Source organism: Schistocerca nitens, chromosome 8 (genome assembly GCF_023898315.1).
Source record: "Schistocerca nitens isolate TAMUIC-IGC-003100 chromosome 8, iqSchNite1.1, whole genome shotgun sequence".
NCBI classification, from domain to species: domain Eukaryota; kingdom Metazoa; phylum Arthropoda; class Insecta; order Orthoptera; family Acrididae; genus Schistocerca; species Schistocerca nitens.
The window spans coordinates 222,232,122-222,254,630 of NC_064621.1; positions in this window are offsets into that span (position 1 = coordinate 222,232,122).

Sequence of the window (22,509 nt, forward strand, 5' to 3'; positions counted from 1 at the left end):
GTAGTCGCACGGGTTCTGCAGCTCCCCGTCTGCTTTCAGCGACGGTGCCGTCCGGTCAGCGCCCTGGGGACCCATCTACTGGCTCGCCTCATCCCCAGGTGTTACCGACGCTGCCTTCCATTTTGCCCCATGGCGACGCGCCGCCGCCGCCGCCGCCTGTTCTTCCGCCGGCGTCGCCCGCGGTGGACGCTTCGCTGCAGCCGCCAAGCGCCTCCTTGGGTCACGCGCCGCCGATTGCTTCCCGCGACCAGCTGTCCTCCGACATGGAACTCTTGCCCGCTCCAGACCAGATGTCGTCTTCGCCCGTCGGCTGCCCCGACGCGATGGAGGTCGACCCTACGGCCCCTCCTGTCTCTTTACGGGCGCATACACCGCATGTTGGCGTGCACCCTGGACTAGGTTTTCAGGCGTTTCCTAGCTCCCCTCGGACCGAATGGCCGGGTGCGGGTGGCACAGCCTCGCCTGTTGTTAGGCTCCCCACCTCGTCGCATACGTCCTCCCCACAACCGTTCGCCGATTTGCGGGGGAGGAATGTGGTGTCACCGCCAGACACCACACTTGCTAGGTGGTAGACTTTAAATCGGCCGCGGTCCATTAGTATACGCCGGACCCGCGTGTCGCCACTGTCAGTGATAGCAGACCGAGCGCCACCACACGGCAGGTCTAGAGAGACGTACTGGCACTCGTCCCAGTTGTACAGCCGACTTTGCAAGGAAAGGTTCACTGACAAATACGCTCTCATTTGCGGAGACAATAGTTAGCATAGCCTTCAGCTACATTTGCTACGACCTAGCAAGGCGCCGTATTCAATTGACATTGAGATTCTAGTAATGTATCATCAAGAGCGATGTTCTACAAATGTGGATTAAAGTTAAGTATTCCAGAAGCTACGTATTTTTCTTTATAGCATTCATTAAGTATCCTGTTTCAGACCTCATGCCAGCCTGCGTGAGTTTAAGCGCGTGCCTTTCGGCTTCCTCTCATTGTGCCTAGGCTGTCTTGTCTAGACACAACAGTAAACATCTGAAGATTGAATGTAAATTGAACATACTCTCAAAATAGCGAGCTTTAAGGCATCATTTGTTAGCGTGTCGTGTCGGGAAAGGGGTGCCTTTGGTTCAAATGGTTCAAATGGCTCTGAGCACTATGGGACTCAACTGCTGTGGTCATCAGTCCCCTAGAACTTAGAACTACTTAAACCTAACTAACCTAAGGACATCACACACATCCATGCCCGAGGCAGGATTCGAACCTGCGACCGTAGCAGTCGCACGGTTCCGGACTGCGCGCCTAGAACCACGAGACCACCGCGGCCGGCTGTGCCTTTGGTATCAGGGCGTTATACAGGGTGTTACAAAAGGTACGACCAAACTTCCAGGAAACATTCTTCACACACGAAGAAAGAAAATATGTTATGTGGACATGTGTCCGCAAACGCTTACTTTCCATGTTGAGCTCATTTTATTACTTCTCTTCAAATCACATTAATCATGGAATGGAAACACACAGCAACAGAACGTACCAGCGTGACTTCAAACACATTGTTACAGGAAATGTTCAAAATGTCCTCCGTTAGCGAGGATACATGCATCCACCCTCCATCGCATGGAATCCCTGATGCGCTGATGCAGCCCTGGAGAATGGCGTATTGTATCACAGCCGTCCACAATACGAGGACGAAGAGTCTCTACATTTGGTACCGGGGTTGTAGACAAGAGCTTTCAAATGCCCCCATAAATGAAAGTCAAGAGGGTTGAGGTCAGGAGACCGTGGCGGCCATGGAATTGGTCCGCCTCTACCAATCCTTGGGTCACCGAATCTGTTGTTGAGAAGCGTACGAACACTTCGACTGAAATGTGCAGGAGCTCCATCGTGCATGAACCACATGTTGTGTCGTACTTGTAAAGGCACATGTTCTAGCAGCACAGGTAGAGTATCCCGTATGAAATCATGATAAGGTGCTCCATTGAGCGTAGGTGGAAGAACGTGGGGCCCAATCAAGACATCACCAACAATGCCTGCCCAAACGTTCACAGAAAATCTGTGTTGATGACGTGATTGCACAATTGCGTGCGGATTCTCGTCAGCCCACACATGTTGATTGTGAAAATTTACAATTTGATCACGTTGGAATGAAGCCTCATCCGTAAAGAGAACATTTGCACAGAAATGAGGATTGACACATTGTTGGATGTACCCGTGGAGGCCAATCAGCTGCTGGTAGTGCCTGCACACGCTGTACATGGTACGGAAACAACTGGTTCTCCCGTAGCACTCTCCATACAGTGACGTGGTCAACGTTACCTTGTACAGCAGAAACTTCTCTGACGCTGACATTAGGGTTATCGTCAACTGCACGAAGAACTGCCTCGTCCATTGCAGGTGTCCTCGTCGTTCTAGGTCTTCCCCAGTCACGAGTCATAGGCTGGAATATTCCGTGCTCCATAAGACCCCGATCAATTGCTTCGAACGTCTTCCTGTCGGGACACCTTCGTTCTGCAAATCTGTCTCGATACAAACGTACCGCGCCACGGCTATTGCCCCGTGCTAATCCATACATCAAATGGGCATCTGCCAACTCCGCATTTGTAAACATTGCACTGACTGCAAAACCACGTTCATGATGAACGCTAACCTGTTGATGCTACGTACTGATGTGCTTGATGCTAGTACTGTAGAGCAATGAGTCGCATGTCAACACAAGCACCGAAGTCAACATTACATTCCTTCAATTGGGCCAACTGGCGGTGAATCGAGGAAGTACAGTACATATTGACGAAACTAAAATGAGCTCTAACATGGAAATTAAGCGTTTCCGGACACATTTCTACATAACATCTTTTCTTTATTTGTGTGTGAGGAATGATTCCTGAAAGTTTGGCCGTACCTTTTTGTAACACCCTGTATGAGTATTAATATCACGGACACTACAATTTTGATTTTATGCGTTAGGAGCGCTGCTGTCGCGTCTCGTAACGAAGCGGCCCACGAGTTTAAGAAAGTATGTGAATCTCACTCTTGGGCCGGTAAAAGTTGTCCATACTTGCAACGGGGTATCGAGTACGAACATCTACGGAGAGAGCAAAGTGCACTGCACATGCCAGTAACATCGAAGCGGAATTGTCTCGTTACTTCAGTAAAACGCTGTTTGTTTATACTAAGGCTGAAACTTAAATATTAAAATTATTTGTTTTCTTTTTACAGTTATATTTATTAGTTTCAGCTCTGATAAATAACTGATGCTGCTATGGGTTACAAATGGAGGGAGGAAAAGTTACTTGGTTCAAAAATGGTTCAAATGGCTCTGAGCACTATGGGACTCAACATCTGTGGTCATAAGTCCCATAGAACTTAGAACTACTTAAATCTAACTAACCTAAGGACATCACACACATCCATACCCGAGGCAGGATTCGAACCTGCGACCGTAGCAGTCGCGCGGTTCCTGACTGAGCGCCTAGAACCGCTAGACCACCGCGGCCGGCAAAAGTTACTTTTCATGGGTAAGAACTATAGTAGTAAATGAAATTCTTCCAGTCCATATGCGGCATAACAGCAAACCAGTGTTTAAAAGTATTGGTTAAAAACAGTCTTGGTTGCAATTTTAGTTTTTTTATTTTTCAACGACGCGTTTCGCCTTATTTAGGCATCTTCAGGTTATCTTTTCTAGATGGACGCGAGAGGCACCAAGATCTGCCTAAATGCATACTACCTGAGCCCCCAGCTTACTGTTACTCACTCCTGTGAACGGGAACGTGTTATGCAGATCTTGGTGCCTCTCGCGTCCATCTAGAAAAGATAACCTGAAGATGCCTAAATAAGGCGAAACGCGTCGTTGAAAAATAAAAATACTAAAATTGCAACCAAGACTGTTTTTAACCAATATAGCAGTAAATGGAAATGCCGTGTGGCTAGGGCCTCCCGTCGCAACTCGGCGACTTGCGTGTCTGTGCGGATGAAATGATGATGATAAGGACAACACAACACCCAGTCCCTGAACGGAGAAAATCTCCTACCCAGCCGGGAATCGAACCCGGGCCGTTAGTTAGGTGTGACATGCCGTCGCGCTGACCACTCAGCTACCAGGGGCGGACAACTACAGCAGTTACCGTCTGGCGATGAGAAGCAACTATGTTACACTAATGTCACTACGATTTACGATCGACGTTATAAAATATTACCAACATCAATGAGAAGTACACTAGTTGACGCTCAGTAACACCACAGATTTTTAATAATCTTTTCTTCGGCATGAAAGTACTAAGAATGTGCGTTGACTTTAGAGGAATACATACCATGATTTTGTCTTACGTTTATATTATCCAGAGTTGAAGATATTTTGTGGAAGAAGTAAAGTAAGGTGTGGCTAAGGTTACGTTCAATGTAAAATAAAATAAATTAAAAAAATTAAAAATTTGTACACATAGCAGGGATACAATGATGAACATACGAACATGAAAACATGAACAAACACAGACACAGACTTAGGAAGCAGTATAGCGTACAGCAGCCAAGCTTCATTATCAATCTGTCGTTCGTATTACCTACCATTTTAATTTTCTATTTATGTGTGAATTTAAGTATAGTGATTTGTTTATTTGTGTGTTTTATTTCATTCTGCTTGTTTTTGATGTGTGTACATGCGTTGTTACAATGCTGGGTGACATAAAGACGAAATCCCCCCCCCCCTCAGTTACTCACGGGTAGTTAATGCACAGATTTTGCCTCATTTGGAGCAATTTCTATAAGCACTTTTGGTTCATTGATTTTTTGTATTGTCGTTTCGATGTATAAGTGCATTTGTAGCACGATCCTAAGTTAAGGAAGTGCTGTTGTTCTCGAAAACGTGTTCTCTTATGCCCTGTGAGACGTAAGATAGTATCGCGATCGCGAAGTGTAGGACTAGAGGCACGTATTTTCTGAGAGCACATTCAACTACCAACTTGTGTAATGAAATATTTTGCGCAATATGCACACATATAAAGTTTTCAAAGAGGATACAGGAGCAAATAACGTGGGTTTAAACTACTAAAACCTAACTAGTGGTCTAATGAGCTACATTTTTTTGAATGGTAAAAATGAACGGAACAGTGTATAGTTACCCAATGACAGTGGGTTGTTCAGTGACAGTGATTTATTCAGTGATATGTGAGTTATACGCATAGAGGCAAGTGGGAATAAGTGTTATTGGGTTCAAAATGGTTCAAATGGCTCTGAGCACTATGGGACTCAACTGCTGTGGTCATAAGTCCCCTAGAACTTAGAACTACTTAAACCTAACTAACCTAAGGACAGCACACAACACCCAGCCATCACGAGGCAGAGAAAATCCCTGACCCCGCCGGGAATCGAACCCAGGAACCCGGGCGTGGGAAGCGAGAACGCTACCGCACGACCACGAGATGCGGGCTAAGTTTTATTCAACGAGCCTTCTACTTCGAAATGCATGAGGCTTGGTGAATCGAGGAAGCCTGCTACAGTATGGGTGTTTGTGCTATAGGACCCTGTGCCAAATAATAAAATGCAGTACTTACCTTCGTGCAGTGAATATAGGAGGTGCGCTGTGGTACCTTCTTACAGCCAAGGTGTACGACGAGTTGAGTCAGGTGCAGTAGGTTCGTAAATGCTGAAAACGCTGCACAAAACACTTCATAAAGATGTATTGACAGACACACGCGGCATCGCTGCCCAGTGGTGGGTGCACGGCTACTGGACTCCAAACGGTGTGTAGCGTGCTACGACTAATTGTTGCTGACGCACTATTGACTGACGGCGTGATGCACGACAATTTGAATGGAAAGCAAAGTCTGCCTTCAAATGGACACTAACCATAGTGCAAAGAGATGCAGAGACATGATTTACTGAGCCACTAAATAAAGTCTTACCACTACACTCATGATCTATGTCCCACGTTACGAAATAAACACGACATCCACGTTCATTGAACTTAAGGCAGAACAGCACCTGTGATTGTGTATATGTTAGTGTTACGTTAGACTAAGTACTAATCTCTGTGAATTTTATTTGTTACATACGAGGCGCGATAATAAAGTAATGAGACTGATTTTCTTTGCAAGATGTGGCAACGCTGCAGGCTTGCGTAGGCACAATATCTTTGACCTTGGTCCATAAGCTGCTGCTAGTCCAAGCAGCACATCGATGCAACTGCTCAGTCGTGAGGTTTTCTGTAATAAGTTAACACGGGTTTGTGACTCTCGTCACGGAAATGGAACCGCATAATATTGCGCAACGGTATGCCATTTCTTTTTGCGTTAAATTGGGTGAAAATGCGACGACAACTTACGGTAAACTTCAGAAGGCTTTTGGAGAGGACGTTAGGTCAAGAGCTCAAGTTTTTCGTTGGCATCAAATGTTTAGTGAAGCAGAATGAATGTTGAAGACTGCAGTGGACGACAGTCAACCTCACAGTGGGATGTCAACTTGGCCAGGGTGCGTGAACTCGTACGATTTGAGCGAAGATTATCCGTGAAATTGATTGCATAAGAACTGAACATCAATCGAGAAACGGTTCATCTAATAATAACTGAAGATCTTGGTATGAGAAAGATTTGTGCAAAAGTGGTCCCCAAAAATCTCACACCACAACAACGAGTGCCGGCCGAAGTGGCCGTGCGGTTACAGGCGCTGCAGTCTGGAACCGCAAGACCACTACGCTCGCAGGTTCGAATCGTGCCTCGGGCATGGATGTTTGTGATGTCCTTAGGTTAGTTAGGTTTAACTAGTTCTAAGTTCTAGGGGACTAATGACCTCAGCAGTTGAGTCCCATAGTGCTCAGAGCCATTTGAACAACAACGAGAAACAGGGAAAAATGTGGCAGCCGATCTGTTAGAGTAAACGGAAATCAATCCAGAATTGTTGAGCTGTGTTATCACTGGTGATGAAAGTTGTTTTTTTTCAGTACGATCCAGAGACAAAACGCCAAAGTTCGCAATAGTGCTCAAAGGGATCACCCAGACCAAAAAAAGATCGCATGTCAAAGTCAAAAGTGAAATGCATGCTTGTGTGCTTCTTTGATTCCAAGGCAATTGTTCATAAAGAGTGGGTGCCTCCTGGACAAACAGTTAACCAATATTACTAAAAATAAATTTTAGAAAGACTTCGTAAAAGAATTCTTCGTGTCTCTGCGAACATTGCTGATAACTGGATTCCGCGTCACGATAATGCGTAATCCCATACTGCTCTGTCAGTACAGCAATTTTTAACCCGAAAACAAATTTCAGTACTACTACAGCCACCTTATTCACCAGATATCGCTCCGTACGACTTTTTTCTATTTCCAAGAGTCAAAACGGCGGTCGAAGGACACCATTTTCAAACAACACAAGATGTCCAAAAAGCTGTGACGAGGGTCTTGGAGGATATTACAGAAGATGAGTTCCAGAAATGTTACCATCAATGGCAGAAGCACTTGAAAAAGTGTGTGCAATCAGAAGGGAACGACTTTGAAGGAGGTAACACTAAACTTGACTAAAACGGTAAGCAACTTTTTCTTTTCACATCAGTCTCATTACTTTATTGTCGTACCTCGTAATTTTCTTACCCATAATGAGACATCTGTAGAACCCAGAAAGGAGATAGTAAACTCCCGTTTATCAGAATTGCGTCTATCCGAAATCCAATTTATCCGAAGAAATTTTTCCCATTTTCGCTGCTCACATTGGCGCTGTCTGATATATCGCGCAGCTACGCGTTTGGCTAACTACATTGACGCTTGACAAGCTTCAACTCCTCTGCGCCTGGAGCCATGCAATCGCTTGTGTTTTTCGGCACTCTACTGCCAATCAATGCACTGGTGCGCGTCAAAAGTCCGAATGTCGTCAATTTGTGCGTGTGTTCGTTGAAGTTTTAGTGTTTTTCTTGTTCGTATTGCGTGACTTCATGCCACTGCCATCTATTGGAACTCCTTGGAAGTACACAGTACGTAGAGTATTGCTCTATGTAGCGCGACGTAGCCCTGTCAACACCGACAATGAGAGTGCGGCGCCAAATACTTTTCGCCTGTTGTCGGCACATCAGACGAAGCCGAGCGTTTAACAATTTAACACTGAATGTGCAACGCACTGTTGGGCTGCCGCGTGGGCTTGGATAGGACTGTAGAGGTGATAGATGTATCGAATGTTTTCATTCGATGGCTGCCACAACCTGGTTTCTAAAATCATATAGTGCGTCTCGAGTGTTGTCAAGGGGTGCGTCTGTGTGTTTTCGATTTAACATTTCGTGCTCGCGCTCCATGCTTTAAAATGTCTAGAGATAAAAGTGGCCAAAAACCAAAAAAGAAGCAGTCGAGTGTCGTTAAAAAAAAACGCTGAACGTGACTACGGAGCGAAACGGAATAAGAACGTGATCTCTTTGGAGCAAAAGCTTCGTACTTTGCAGAGAATTGATGCTGGTCAGTCTCCCGCGAAAGTTGCTGCGAATTTGAACGTCGGTAGGAGTACAATTACTGATTGGAAGACAAAGCGATCAGAAACTGAAAAATTTTGTTCCATCCAAGCGACAGGCTGCGTAGTGAAATCTCGGAAAACAATGAGAAGAGGTGCGCATTCTCAGAAGAGGCCTTATTTTTGTGGCACGAACAAATAAGAGCCTAGGGTGTGACAGGGTAAGGTCTTCTGCTTCGTCAAAAAGCGATGACGTTTTATGAGCTCATTGAAGGAAAGAAGCAAGAACTCCTCGGAAGTGATGGCTGGCTGGATCGGTTCAAGAAGAGGCGTGGCATTCGTGAAATTGCCATGAACGGCGAAGCGTTATCCGGGAATGAAGCCGTTATCGGTGATTTCAAGAAAAAATTGCACAAAATCATCGACATAGGAGGTTATACTTTCATCTTTACGACTGTGATGAAACCGGATTGAATTACAAAATGGACTAATGACCTCAGCAGTTGAGTCCCATAGTGCTCAGAGCCAATTACAAAATGTTTCCATAAAAACCTTTGCCTCTAAACAATACAAAACGGCATACAGATATAAAAAAGCAAAGAAAAAGTTACTGTCCTCGCATGCAGTAATGCCAGTGGCAATCATAAACTGCGCCGTACTTTAATTGGCAAATCCAAAAACCAAGAGTATTTAGACGGCAACTAGCTGATAAACGTTTGCCATTGTAGTACACGAATCAGTCTCAGGCATGGTTGAGCGGTGCCATCTTCAAAGAGGGGTTCCAGGCAGAGTTTGTTCCAGCTGTAGAAAAATACACTACTGGCCATTAAAAATGCTACACCAAGAAGAAATGCAGATGATAAACGGGTATTCATTGGACAAATATATTATACTACAACCGACATGTGGTGACATTTTCACGCAATTTGGGTGCATAGATCCTGAGAAATCAGTACCCAGAACAACCACCTCTAGCCGTAATAACGGCCTTCATACGCCTGGGCATTGAGTCAAACAGAGCTTGGATGGTGTGTTCAGGTACAGCTGCCCATGCAGCTTCAGCACGATACCACAGTTCATCAAGAGTAATGACTGGCGCTTTGTGACTAGCCAGTTGCTCGGCCACCATTGACCAGACGTTTTCAGTTGGTGAGAGATCTGGAGAATGTGCTGCCCAGGGCAGGATTCGAACATTTTCTGTATCCAGAAAGGCCCGTACAAGACCTGCAACATGCGGTCATGCATTATCCAGCTTAAATTCAGGGTTTCGCAGGGATCGAATGATTGGTAGAGCCACGGGTCGTAACACATCTGAAATGTAACGTCCACTGTTCAAAGTGCCGTCAATGCGAACAAGAGGTGACCGAGACGTGTAACCAATGGCACCCCATACCATCACGCCAGGTGATACGCCAGTATGACGATGACGAATACACGCTTCCAATGTGCGTTCACCGCGATGTCGCCAAACACGGATGCGACTATCATGATGCTGTAAACAGAACCTAGATTCATCCGAAAAAATGATGTTTTGCCATTCGTGCACCCAGGTTCGTCGTTGAGTACACCATCGCAGGCGCTCCTGTCTGTGATGCAGCGACAAGGGTAACTGCAGCCGTGGTCTCCGAGCTGATATTCCATGCTGCTGCAAACGTCGTCGAACTGTTCGCGCAGATGGGTGTTGTTTTGCAAACGTCCCCATGTGTTGACTCAGGGATCGAGATGTGGCTGCACGATCCGTTACAGCCATGCGGATATGATGCCTGTCATCTAGATTGCTAGTGATACGAGGCCGTTGGGATGCAGCACGGCGTTCCGTATCATCCTCCTGAACCCACCGATTCCATATTCTGCTAACAGTCATTGGAAGAAATGAAATGTCGTGTGACGAGGGCCTCCCTTCGGGTAGACCGTTTGTCTGGTGCAAGTCTTTCGATTTGACGCCACTTCGGCGACTTGCGCGTCGAACAGTCATTGGATCTCGACCAACGCGAGCAGCAATGTCGCGATACGATAAACCGCAACCGCGATAGGCTATAATTGGACCTTTATCAAAGTCGGAGACGTGATGGTACGCATTTCTCTTCCTTACACGAGGCATCACAACAACGTTTCACCAGGCAACGCCGGTCAAATGCTGTTTGTGTATGAGAAATCGGTTGGAAACTTTCCTCATGTCAGCACGTTGTAGGTATCGCCACCGTCGCCAACCTTGTGTGAATGCTCTGAAAAGCTAACCATTTGCATATCACCGCATCTTCTTCCTGTTGGTTAAATTTCGCGTCTGTAGCACTTCATCTTCGTGGTGTAGCAATTTTAATGGCCAGTAGTGTACATGGAGGAAAATAGACTTCCTCGAAAAGAGCTACTTCTTGTGGGCAACGCTCCTTCTCACCCAGGTGATCTACAAGATGGGGATACCAAAGTTGTGTTTCTCCCACGAAACGTCAGGTCTCTATGTCAAACGATGGACCAAGATGTTCTTGATGCGATGAAAAAACATTAAAGATGTAAGCCGCTGGAATACTTAATCGGTGCGATTGATGCCGAAGAAGATTTTGTGCAAGCTCTTAAAAAAATCGAGTCTTAAATGTCACTCATTGGATTGCTAATGCTTGGAATCTAATTCCTCGAATTTCTCTCGTTAGGTCTTGGAAAAAAGTCTTAGATCATAAAGGCAACTCATCAGTGGTGGGAAGAAGGAGGCAACACCGAAACTCAAGCTGATTTGCCAGAAACAGATGAAAACGACATAATTTTGGTGAATTTGCCGGAGAAACTACCGGCTTGTGAAGACGCGAACTTCGAAGACGTAGAAAAGTGGATGGAAACGACTTTTTTGATTTGTCTGAGGAAGAAATCGTCCAAATTGCGACCAAACAGAAAGCGTCAGGAGAATATGTATCTGATGACGAAGCGCAGATTCTACACACAGTCGGTTACGAAGCGATCCAAACCGCCGTGGAGTACGTTAGCCAACAGGAGGAGGCGACGTATCCCGAAATCATTTGTTTCCAACGTTGGAGATACATTGCCACAACAAAATTTCTCAAGCCAAAACGCAAAAAAACATTACAGTTTTTTTACCAAAAAATAAATTCTGATGGAGCATCCTAGAACTTCAACGCCCGTAAGTTACAAGTTTATTTATTTATTTTTTTAACTTTTAAGTTCCTCTAGAGAAACTTTTTGTTCCTTTGAATAATCTCTAGATTCGTTTCATAATTTTGTAGAGTAGTTTATTTTTTATTCAAAAGAGTAGGTAATAAAATTAAAACTCCTGTTTTTTCTGCTGCCAAATAAGGCGAATTTTCTGTAAGAACGCGAAATAAACGGGCTTTGATATTCAGCCTTTAAAAACTTTGCGTTTTCAATCATTCTTTGGCGCCTTTTTAACACTTCTACACAATTTTTTCAGTCAAAAACATGCAGGCTTATTCACAACAATATCAATAACATTCTACGTTCCCTACGCACATTTTACGATCATATTTCGCGGTATTGACGCATTTCGGGGTGTTTCACGCATGAAAAAGAAAAAAAAACTTTCGTTATCCGAACCGGCCGCCGTCCCGATCATTTCGGATAAACGGGAGTTTCTGTACTAGGACGTTATCAAATAGATCCTGATATAAAAAGGGAGGCGGTGGAGAGCATGAGCAACCATAAGGAAGAATTTATCACACGCACCACTCCAGATACCCTTGTTAACCCTACAGCCTGGATCGGCACACCAGACTATACGACGTTCTTGTGATTGTTTTTCATTTTCAGGAAAAATGTAACTGTAGAATCATAGAAAAAACTTGTGAAATGTAACTATATTGTCAACGTGCTACTGAAAATGTTACTTGTACGCAGGAACAATGACGCTACAAACCAATCATAAAGAACTGAGCTTCTGAATTGTATAAAATGTAATGTAATATTCGTGTAATTTATGTAAAGGATGATGGGTAATTTTTGTGTGTAGTATGTGTATTTTGTGTGCCATAATGTATATGTTTGCTAAAACAGTAAATGTATAGTACATGAGAGAAACGAATGTTACAACAATTGATTAGATAAGAGCCAGGACTGGTACCAGATGGATATGCCAAGTGGTGGTAAATCCCTTAAAACACACGAACAGTGAAATTCAAGCACGTGTAAAGGAGTGAAAGAACTACCAGTGTGTAAAGTGGTTGGGCTCATTGCCCGGAATTTGACATTTCTTCGGACAATTCGCCCAAGGGGCAATGTAAAGAAACTTAATAATTTTTTCTTATTGATAAAGGTATAGATAATTATTCCACTCTCATACCAAAGATTCATTTCAAAAGTATTTAGCACTGACGGACGAAAGAAGATTTACGCTCTTCGTTTATTAGTTTAAATAATTGTACTGTAAACTGAGGACCTAGAAACGACAGAGAGGCTCCGTCCCCGCCGCAGCCGCAGTGGTCCACAAGCCCACGACGACTACCGCAGTCGACTTCACCCCTCCGCCGCCCCACACCGAACCCAGGGTTATTGTGCAGTTCGACCCCCGGTGGACCCCCCAGGGAACGTCCCACACCAGTGTGGTAGAGTAATGGTGGTGTATGTGTACGTGGAGAACTTGTTTGTGCAGCAATCGACGACATAGTGTAACTGAGGCGGAATAAGGGGAACCATCCTGCATTCGCCGAGGCAGATGGAAAACCGCCTAAAAACCATCCACAGACTGGCCGGTTCACCGGACCCCGAATCAAATCCGCCGGGCGGATTCGTGCCAGGAACCAGGCGCTCCTTCCCACCCGGAAAGCCCTGCGTTAGACCGCACGGCCAACCGGGCGGGCTCAGTTTAACATGAAAACATTCAGCGTTTTTTTTACCGACACTCGACTGATTCTTTTTTGGTTTTTGGCCAATTTTATCTCTAGACATTTTAAAGCATGGAGCGCGAACACGAAATGTTAAATCGAAAACACACAGACGCACCACTTGACAACACCCGAGACTCTGTACACAAAACTTTTGATTTTTGAAACCAGGTTGTGGCAGACTTCGAATGAAAACATAAGATACATCTATCCACTCTCCTGTCCAAGTCCACAAGGCAGCACAACAGTATGTTGTAAGTTCAGTGTTAAATTGTTACACTCTCAACTTCCTTCATTGTCGGTTTCGACAGGGCTACATCGCGCTGCATAGAGCAATACTCTACATACTGTACTTCCAAGGAGTTCCAATAGATGTCAGTGGCATGAAGTCACGAAATACGAACAAGAAACACGCTAAAATGTTCTCATGTCCTGGTGATAAGATGTATAAACGAAGTGCCCAGCAAATTCAAGTGAAATTGGGCTAAATAATGAAAGCAATTTCTGAAACGGTACTATTTTCTCATTTACGATCCCATGGATCCCAGCTCCTGTAACTCTGGAAGATTATTATAAGTTTAATTTTGTATGGAGAATTTAGGAGGATCTAGAGGGTTGGATCCCCTCCTTCGAAAGCGTCAGATTGCAAAGCCTGGGCTACTCTCAGGGTGGAATCTCCGTCTTCGAAGATTGTGTCTGTCTGTCTGTCCGTCTGCCCGCTTGCTGCTGTAGCTGTTCGTCCGTCCGCCTGCCTGCTCGCTGTCCGCCGCCGCCGCCGCCACCGCTGCCTGCTGTCCGTCCGTCTGTTCGTCGCCGTCCATCGCCGCCGCCGCTGCCGCCGCTGCCTGCTGCCCGTCGCCGTTCGTCTGCTATGAGTCCTCCCACCTCCACTGTCACCTACACCTCCCCCTCCCCCCCTCCCATAGTCACTTCCTGGAGTGCCGCCCCTCCCCTCCCCTTCCCCCACTCACCCATCCCCCTATCTCCTCCCCTGCTGTATACCCACACCTCTACACCCTTCCTGCAGCCTCCACACCCTCAACAGCTCCCACTACTACCCCCGTCCTCACATATGCCTCTGTTGCTGCCTCTGCTGCCACCCCTCAGGTGGTCCGCTTCCCCTCTCTCACCCACCCCGTTGCTTCGTCGTCTGCATCTCCCGCACATATCGCGTCGCCACAGGGATCTGCCACCCGCCACCTACCTCTCCTCCCCGTCCCTCTCCCCTCCTCCCAGCCTCCAGTCTCCAAAAAACCCCAAAAGCGCGTCATTACCGACTCTGCTCCTGCCACTTCCCACAAAAAGTCAACACCTCCTCCCCCTCATCCTGTCGTCTCCACGGACACCACCCCTCCTCCAGCCACCCATACCCCAGCCCCCGCCCTCCACACCTTTGTCCTGTCAACTCCTGATCCTAAGTTCCTCGACGCTCGTACCCTCACCGTGGAGATACGAAAGTACTTACCTGGTGCTCCCATCTCCCAACTCATTCCCCACAGGGACTCAGTCCTTATCGAGTCCCCGTCCCCGTCCTTTCACACAGACCTCCTTCGGAAACTCCCACGAGTTATGTTTGGCCCCCAAGCCTCTCTGACACCCTTCCTTTCCGCTTCCACTCCTCGTCAGCCCCAGCCTCCCCGCCGCGCCCCCACCTACACTGCTGTGATCACCGAGCTCAGCCCGGTGATCACGGAGGATGAAGTGTTGGCAGAACTGAACTCCCACCCAGACTTCGAAATCCGCTCTGCCTGCCATATTCATAATGCCTCTTGTCCCACCTACCTCATGCGGGTCTTCTCTGAGTCCGCCCCATTCATTGACCATCTCCACACCCAGGGTGCCCTGATATACTACCGTCGCCACCCTGTCGAATCCTCCAAATCCCCTCCCCAATCCTACCGTTGCCAGCAGTGCCTGATGTACAATGACCATCTGACTCCCAACTGCAAAACCCTCCCACCTGTCCCCATTGCAAGGCCTCCCACTTTCTTAAGAACTTCCCCAACCTCGCTGCTCCTCCTTCCTGTAACACCTGCAATAGCCCCTATCCCACCTACTCCCACAAGTGTAAAGCTAAACCCCCTCCAGCCACCCCTGAGCTTACAGTCCCTGTTCGTCCCATCGATCCCCCTGTCCATCCCAACAATTCGCTCCATCCACCCCCCACGGCCGAGGACATCATCTGGTTCCTTACCGTTGTACTCCAAAACATTCATCCTTTTCAGCGCCCCCACACCTTCCAACAAATCTCCCTTGCCACTCGCTCCGTTTTCCACCTGAACACCTTCGTCACTTACTCCCACAACCAAGCCCACTTCACTTTCACCCACCTCGACACCCTAGTTTAAGCCTCTTCCCTTCCCTCTCGTCCCCCCCTCCTTCCCACCATGGCGCGGCACGAGTATCGCATCCTCTTCCAGAACATTCACTCCTTCCGCTTCAACAAATACCTTCTCATGCACACCCTCTCCCACCACCAGGTCGACACCTTCCTCTAGAACGAAACCTTTCTCCAGCCCCACCATTCTATCCGCACCTCTCCCTATATCCTCCACCGCAATGACGCTCCTGGTCCACGTGCGCAGGGTGGAGTCGCGATTGGCCACCTTAAGCATATCCCCGTCCGGTCACAACCTCTCCTCAATGACCCCACTGAACACCTTCTCCTCAGTGTCTTCTTCCCCTCCCTCACCATTACCTGTGCCACCATCTATGTCCACTCCACTGCACCTCTACCTTATGACTTCATCTCGCACATTGACTGCACCTTCTCCACCTATGTGATTGCCGCCGACCTCAACATCCATAGCCGCACTCCTGCCGCCCTTCGGCGGTGGCATCAGTTCCTCTCCACGATCCAAGGTGACCTGGTTCCCCTTCCCCAGTACATCCGACCCGAAAGTGATACCACCCCAGATGTTGTCATTGCTTCCGCCAACCTCCATGGGCGTATCGCTGTCGCTGTCCTTGACCCTACAGGTAGCGATCACCTCACTGTCCTTCTCACCATAACGTCCTCTCACCGCCCCCCACTGGCTCCGCACCCTGCACCCCCTCCCAGGGTCGTTCATGACTATCACTGTGCCAACTGGGATGCCTACTGGGACTCCATCTCCACCCAGGGTGAAAGTCACCCTCTTATCTATCGCCATCCTGACGACATCATCCATGCCTTGTCCTTCCTTCAGAAGGTAATTACTGACGCCGTGGAGGTCCATGTTCCTACTAAAACCATCCACCCACACTGTCCCACTCTCCCTCTGCAAGCTGTCCTCCTCCTCCGTGAATCCCGCCGCCTCTATCGCTCCTTCCTGCGCACTCGTGACAGGGATACACTCCACCGCCACCGGCAAATACAGCGACACATACAGAACCTTATTACAGCAACAAAACGCCGAGACTGGCGCCAGACCTGCACACGACTCAACGCCATCCTCCCTATCAACTCCTCCAAGTACTGATCCTCCTTCCATCGCCTTACTGGTTCCCTTTCCGCTCCCCACTACCCCCTTCTCCATAACGATCGCCCCCTTCCTGACAACCTTAGTAAGGCCAACCACTTCGCTTCCCACCTTTCCGAGGTCTTCTCCATCCCAGATGATCCCCACTTTGATTATTCTCTTTTCCCCACCGTCATGGAACGTGCCGATACCTCGGTCGCTCCACTTGCTCCTAGTCTCCAGTACTAGGGGCAGTTGCCCCCCTCCGACATAAACACTCCCATCGCAGCACAAGACATTAAACTTATCCTCCGGTCCAAACACAACTCGGCCCCTGGTCACGACTGTGTCACCTGCCGCCACCTTCGAGAAAGCCCCTATTCCTTCCTGACTGTCCTCGCCCATCTCTATAATGTCATCCTCTCTACTGGCTTCTACCCTGACCTGTGGAAGACCTCCCGCGTCCTCTTATTCCTCAAACCCAACAAACCCCCTTCTGCCGCCTCTTCCTATTGTCCCATCTGCCTCACCTCCGTCTTCAGTAAGGTCTTTGAATCCATCCTGTACCACCGTATCCATCAGCACCTTACTCAACACCACCTCCTTCCCCTTACCCAGTGTGGTTTCCGACCCTCCTTCTCTGCTGAAGACTAACTCCTAAACCTCGTTCACCTTCTGTCCCTCCAGCTCAACTCCCGCCGCTCCGCCATTTTTGTTTCCCTTGACCTCCAAAATGCCTATGACCGTGTATGGCATCCCGGTCTTCTCTTTAAACTCCAAACCTACGCCCTGCCTATCAATTTTGTCTGTCTGGTCGCTTCCTTCCTCTCGCACCGTCCTTCCTATGTCACCCTCCACAACACCAACTCCCGTATCTTTTATCCCACGGCTGGCGTCCCCCAGGGTTCTGTCCTCTCCCCTCTCCTCTATCTCTTGTATACGGCTGATATGCCCAAGCCACCCCCACTAGTCCACCTTCTCCAGTATACTGATGACACTGCCTTCCTGGCTCTCTATCCTACCCTACAACGGTCCCAACGTACCCTCCAAACCCACCTTAACCAGTTCACCACTTGGTGTAACCAGTGGTTCCTCCGTCTCAACCCCTCCAAAACCCAGGCAATCATCATAGGCCGCACCACTCGCTCCTTTCACCTCCATGATTTCTACCCCACCCTTTATGGTCATCCCACCCAGCTCACCCCCACCCTGAGATACCTTGGCCTCACCCTCGACCGACACCTCACCTGGACCCCTCATCTCCAGACCATCCAGCAGAGAGCCCATTCCCGCCTCCGCCTTCTGAAACTCCTGTCTGGCCGGACATGGGGATTGCATCCCTCTACCATCCTCCACACCTACAAATCCCTCATCTGTCCTATCCTCTGTTATGCCTGCGTTGCCTGGATCTCCGCCCCCACCCACTTTTGCAAGGCCCTCCAAATCCTTGAACACCATGCGCTCCGCCTTGCCTTCCGTATCCGCCTTCCTTCCCCCACACGGCTCCTGTATGAACTGATCCCCTTCCCCCACCTCCTCCTGTTCCTCCAACATCTCTGCATCCTTTACATTGTCCGCAGGCTTGATCCCCCCCCACCCCTCCTTCTTCTCCACCCCCCGCCCGTTGCCGCGCCTCTATCGCTGTATCCCTCCCTCTCTCCACCTCCACACCCTCCATCTCCTTCATCAGGGCAATTTCCAGCGCCTCCCCCTCCTGGATGACGAACTTCGCCGTGACATCTACCCTTCCTTCCAACTATAACCTGGCCTTGTTCCCCCCCCTCCCCAGGGCCCCCTTTTTCCTCTCCCCTCCTTCTCCCAGAGCGGATTTTCCTCCTCCGCCCCCTCCCCCTGAGACCCTGCACCCCATGCCTCTTTCCTTCCCACATCCTTCCCTACCTGGCCCTCTCCAGCGCGCCCCCCGCCCATCTCCCCCCTCTCTTCCCCTCCCTCCCTCCCACCCTTCTTCCGGTCTCCCTCTTTTCCTTGCGCCTGGCAGATCCTCCGTTTTGCTCATCGACAGCGTGCCACGTCAGTGTTGTGTTTAGTGCTGTTTCTCCTGTGCGTCAAGAGATGTGATTTTAATTGTGTACTGCCTTCAGGTTCGCCGTCAGTGTTTGTTATGTGCTACGCCATCCGTCGATACTGTTTATGCTCCAGTCATACTGTGCCTTGTGTTCTTTTAATTGTCGCAGTGTGTGGCTTTTTGTGTGCACTGCTTTTAAACAGTTTTTTTATCTCCATTTTACAGTCACCCCTTTTTTAGTCTATTGCCTTCCATGATGTTCCCCCTTTTTTATATCTATGTTCACCACATCCTCTCCTTTGTTATTTTTAAATGTCCTCTACTGTTTGTTCTATGTCTTTCGGCTGAAGAGCAGCGCATATGCTGCTGCCAGCCTGCCCCGATGGGGAATTGAAACACAATAAAGAAAGAAAAAAAAGAAAAAGGAGAATTTAGATGGAGGCGACGATCTTCACGACGGTGTAGCTCAACAACAGAGGTACGTGAATGTGTTCATCTGTTTCCCTTCGTGGCCGCCAGTGACAATTTCAATATACAGGTCTTATTTGCCTCTCGACATTCAGAACCTGCAATCTTTAGTTTCATTTAATTACGAAGTCCGATTATTTTCTTTCTCAGGTGAATAAACACATTTTAACCACAATTTTTTTTACCCAGGCCACGGGGAATGATAGTACGTGCCTCTATCCCGATCGTACGTTCGCATACAGCTGAGTGTGTGCCGACGTAACTATACTTATGACCCATTTCCCTTACAGTATTAATTCTTATTTTGAACCACTTACTCGCGAATGTACGCGCCCTCTTATTTTGTGTAGTCAGTCGGGTGTATTCCTTAATATAGTTACTTTTCAGTGGCTTAGTTTCCACAATTGACCTTTGCGTGTGTCGCAACGGCGCTTAACACGAAATACTACACTACTGGCCATTAATATTGCTACACCACGAAGACGACGTCCTACAGACGCGAAATTTAACCGACAGGAAGAAGATGCTGTGATATGCAAATGATTAGCTTTTCAGAGCATTCACACAAGGGGGGCACCGGTGGCGACACCTACAACGTGCTGACATGAGGAAAGTTTCTCATACACAAATAGCAGTTGACCGGCGTTGCCTGGTGAAACGTTGTTGTGATGCCTCGTGTAAGGAGGAGAAGTGCGTACCGTCACGTTTCCGACTTTTATAAAGGTCGGATTGTAGCCTATCGCGATTGCGGTTTATCGTATCGCGACATTGCTCCTCGCGTTGGTCGAGATCCAATGACTGTTAGCAGAATATGGAATCGGTGGGTTCAGGAGGGTAATACGGAACGCCGTGCTGGATCCCAACGGCCTCGTATCACTAGCAGTCGAGATGAAAGGCATCTACATGACTACTCTGCAATTCACATTTAAGTGCTTGGCAGAGGGTTCATCGAACCACAATCATACTATCTCTCTACCATTCCACTCCCGAACAGCGCGCGGGAAAAACGAACACCTAAACCTTTCTGTTCGAGCTCTGATTTGTCTTATTTTATTTTGATGATCATTCCTACCTATGTAGGTTGGGCTCAACAAAATATTTTCGCATTCGGAAGAGAAAGTTGGTGACTGAAATTTCGTAAATAGATCTCGCCGCGACGAAAAACGTCTTTGCTTTAATGACTTCCACCCCAACTCGCGTATCATATCTGCCACACTCTCTCCCCTATTACGTGATAATACAAAACGAGCTGCCCTTTTTTGCAGCCTTTCGATGTCCTCCGTCAATCGCACCTGGTAAGGATCCCACGCCGGCCGCGGTGGTCTAGCGGTTCTAGGCGCTCAGTCAGGAACCGCGCGACTGCTACGGTCGCAGGTTCGAATCCTGCCTCGGGCATGGATGTATGTGATGTCCTTAGGTTAGTTAGGTTTAAGTAGTTCTAAGTTCTAGGGGACTTATGACCACAGATGTTGAGTCACATAGTGCTCAGAGCCATTTGAACCATTTGAAGGATCCCACACCGCGCAGCAATATTCTAACAGAGGACGAACGAGTGTAGTATAAGCTGTCTCTTTAGTGGACTTGTTGCATCTTCTAAGTGTCCTGCCAATGAAACGCAACCTTTGGCTCGCCTTCCCCACAATATTATCTATGTGGTCTTTCCAACTGAAGTTGTTCGTGATTTTAACATCCAGGTACTTAGTTGAATTGACAGCCTTGAGAAATGTACTATTTATCGAGTAATCGAATTCTGACGGATTTCTTTTGGAACTCATGTGGATCACCTCACACTTTTCGTTACTTAGCGTCAACTGCCACCTGCCACACCATATAGCTATCTTTTCTAAATCGCTTTGCAACTGATACTGGTCTTCGGATGACCTTACTAGACGGTAAATTACAGCATCATCTGCGAACAACCTAAGAGAACTACTCAGATTGTCACCCAGGTCATTTGTATATCAGGAACAGCAGAGGTCCCAGGACGCTTCCCTGGGGAACACCTGATATCACTTCAGTTTTACTCGATGATTTGCCGTCTATTACTACGAACTGCGACCTTCCTGACAGGAAATCACGAATCCAGTCGCACAACTGAGACGGTACCCCATAGGCCCGCAGCTTGATTAGAAGTCGCTTGTGAGGAACGGTGTCAAAAGCTTTCCGGAAATCCAGAAATACGGAATCAACCTGAGATCCCTGTCAATAGCGGCCATTACTTCGTGCGAATAAAGAGCTAGCTGCATTGCACAAGAACGATGTTTTCTGAAACCATGCTGATTACGTATCAATAGATATATAGGTGATTCATAATGTTTGAATACAGTATATGCTCCAAAACCCTACTGCAAACCGACGTCAATGATATAGGTCTGTAGTTCGATGGATTACTCCTACTACCCTTCTTAAACACTGGTGCGATCTGCGCAATTTTCCAATCTGTAGGTACAGATCTATCGGTGAGCGAGCGGTTATATATGACTGCTAAGTAGGGAGCTATTGTATCAGCGTAATCTGAAAGGAACCTAATCGGTATACAATCTGGACCCGAAGACTTGCCCGTATCAAGCGATTTGAGTTGCTTCGTAACCCCTAAGGTTTCTACTTATAAGAAACTCATGCTAACAGCTGTTCGTGTTTCAAATTCTAGAATATCCCATTCGTCTTCCCTGATGAAGGAATTTCGGAAAACTGCGTTCAATAACTCCGCTTTAGCGGCACAGTCGTCGGTAATAGTACCTTCGGCACTGCGCAGCGAAGGTATTGACTGCGTCTTGCCGCTTGTGTACTTTACATACGACCAGAATTTCTTCGGATTTTCTACCAAATTTCGAGACAATTTTTCGTTGTGGAACCTATTAAAGGCATCTCGCATTAAAGTCCGTGCCAAATTTCGCGCGTCTGTAAATTTTAGCCAATCTTCGGGATTTCGCGTTCTTCTGAACTTCGCATGCTTTTTCCGTTGCCTCTGCAACAGCGTTCGGACCTGTTTTGTGTACCATTGGGGACCAGTTCCATCTCTTACCAATTTATGAGGTATGAATTTCTCAATTGCTGTTGCTACTATATCTTTGAATTTGAGCCACACCTCGTCTACATTTGCATGGTTAGTTCGGAATGAATGGAGATTGTCTCTTAGGAAGGCTTCTAGTGACACTTTATCCACTTTTTTAAATAAAATTATTTTGTGTTTGTTTCTGGTGGATTTGGAAGAAACGGTATTGAGCATAGCTACAACGACCTTGTGATCACTAATCCCTGTATCAGTCATGATACTCTCTATTAGCTCTGGATTGTTTGTGGCTAAGAGGTCAAGTGTGTTTTCGCAA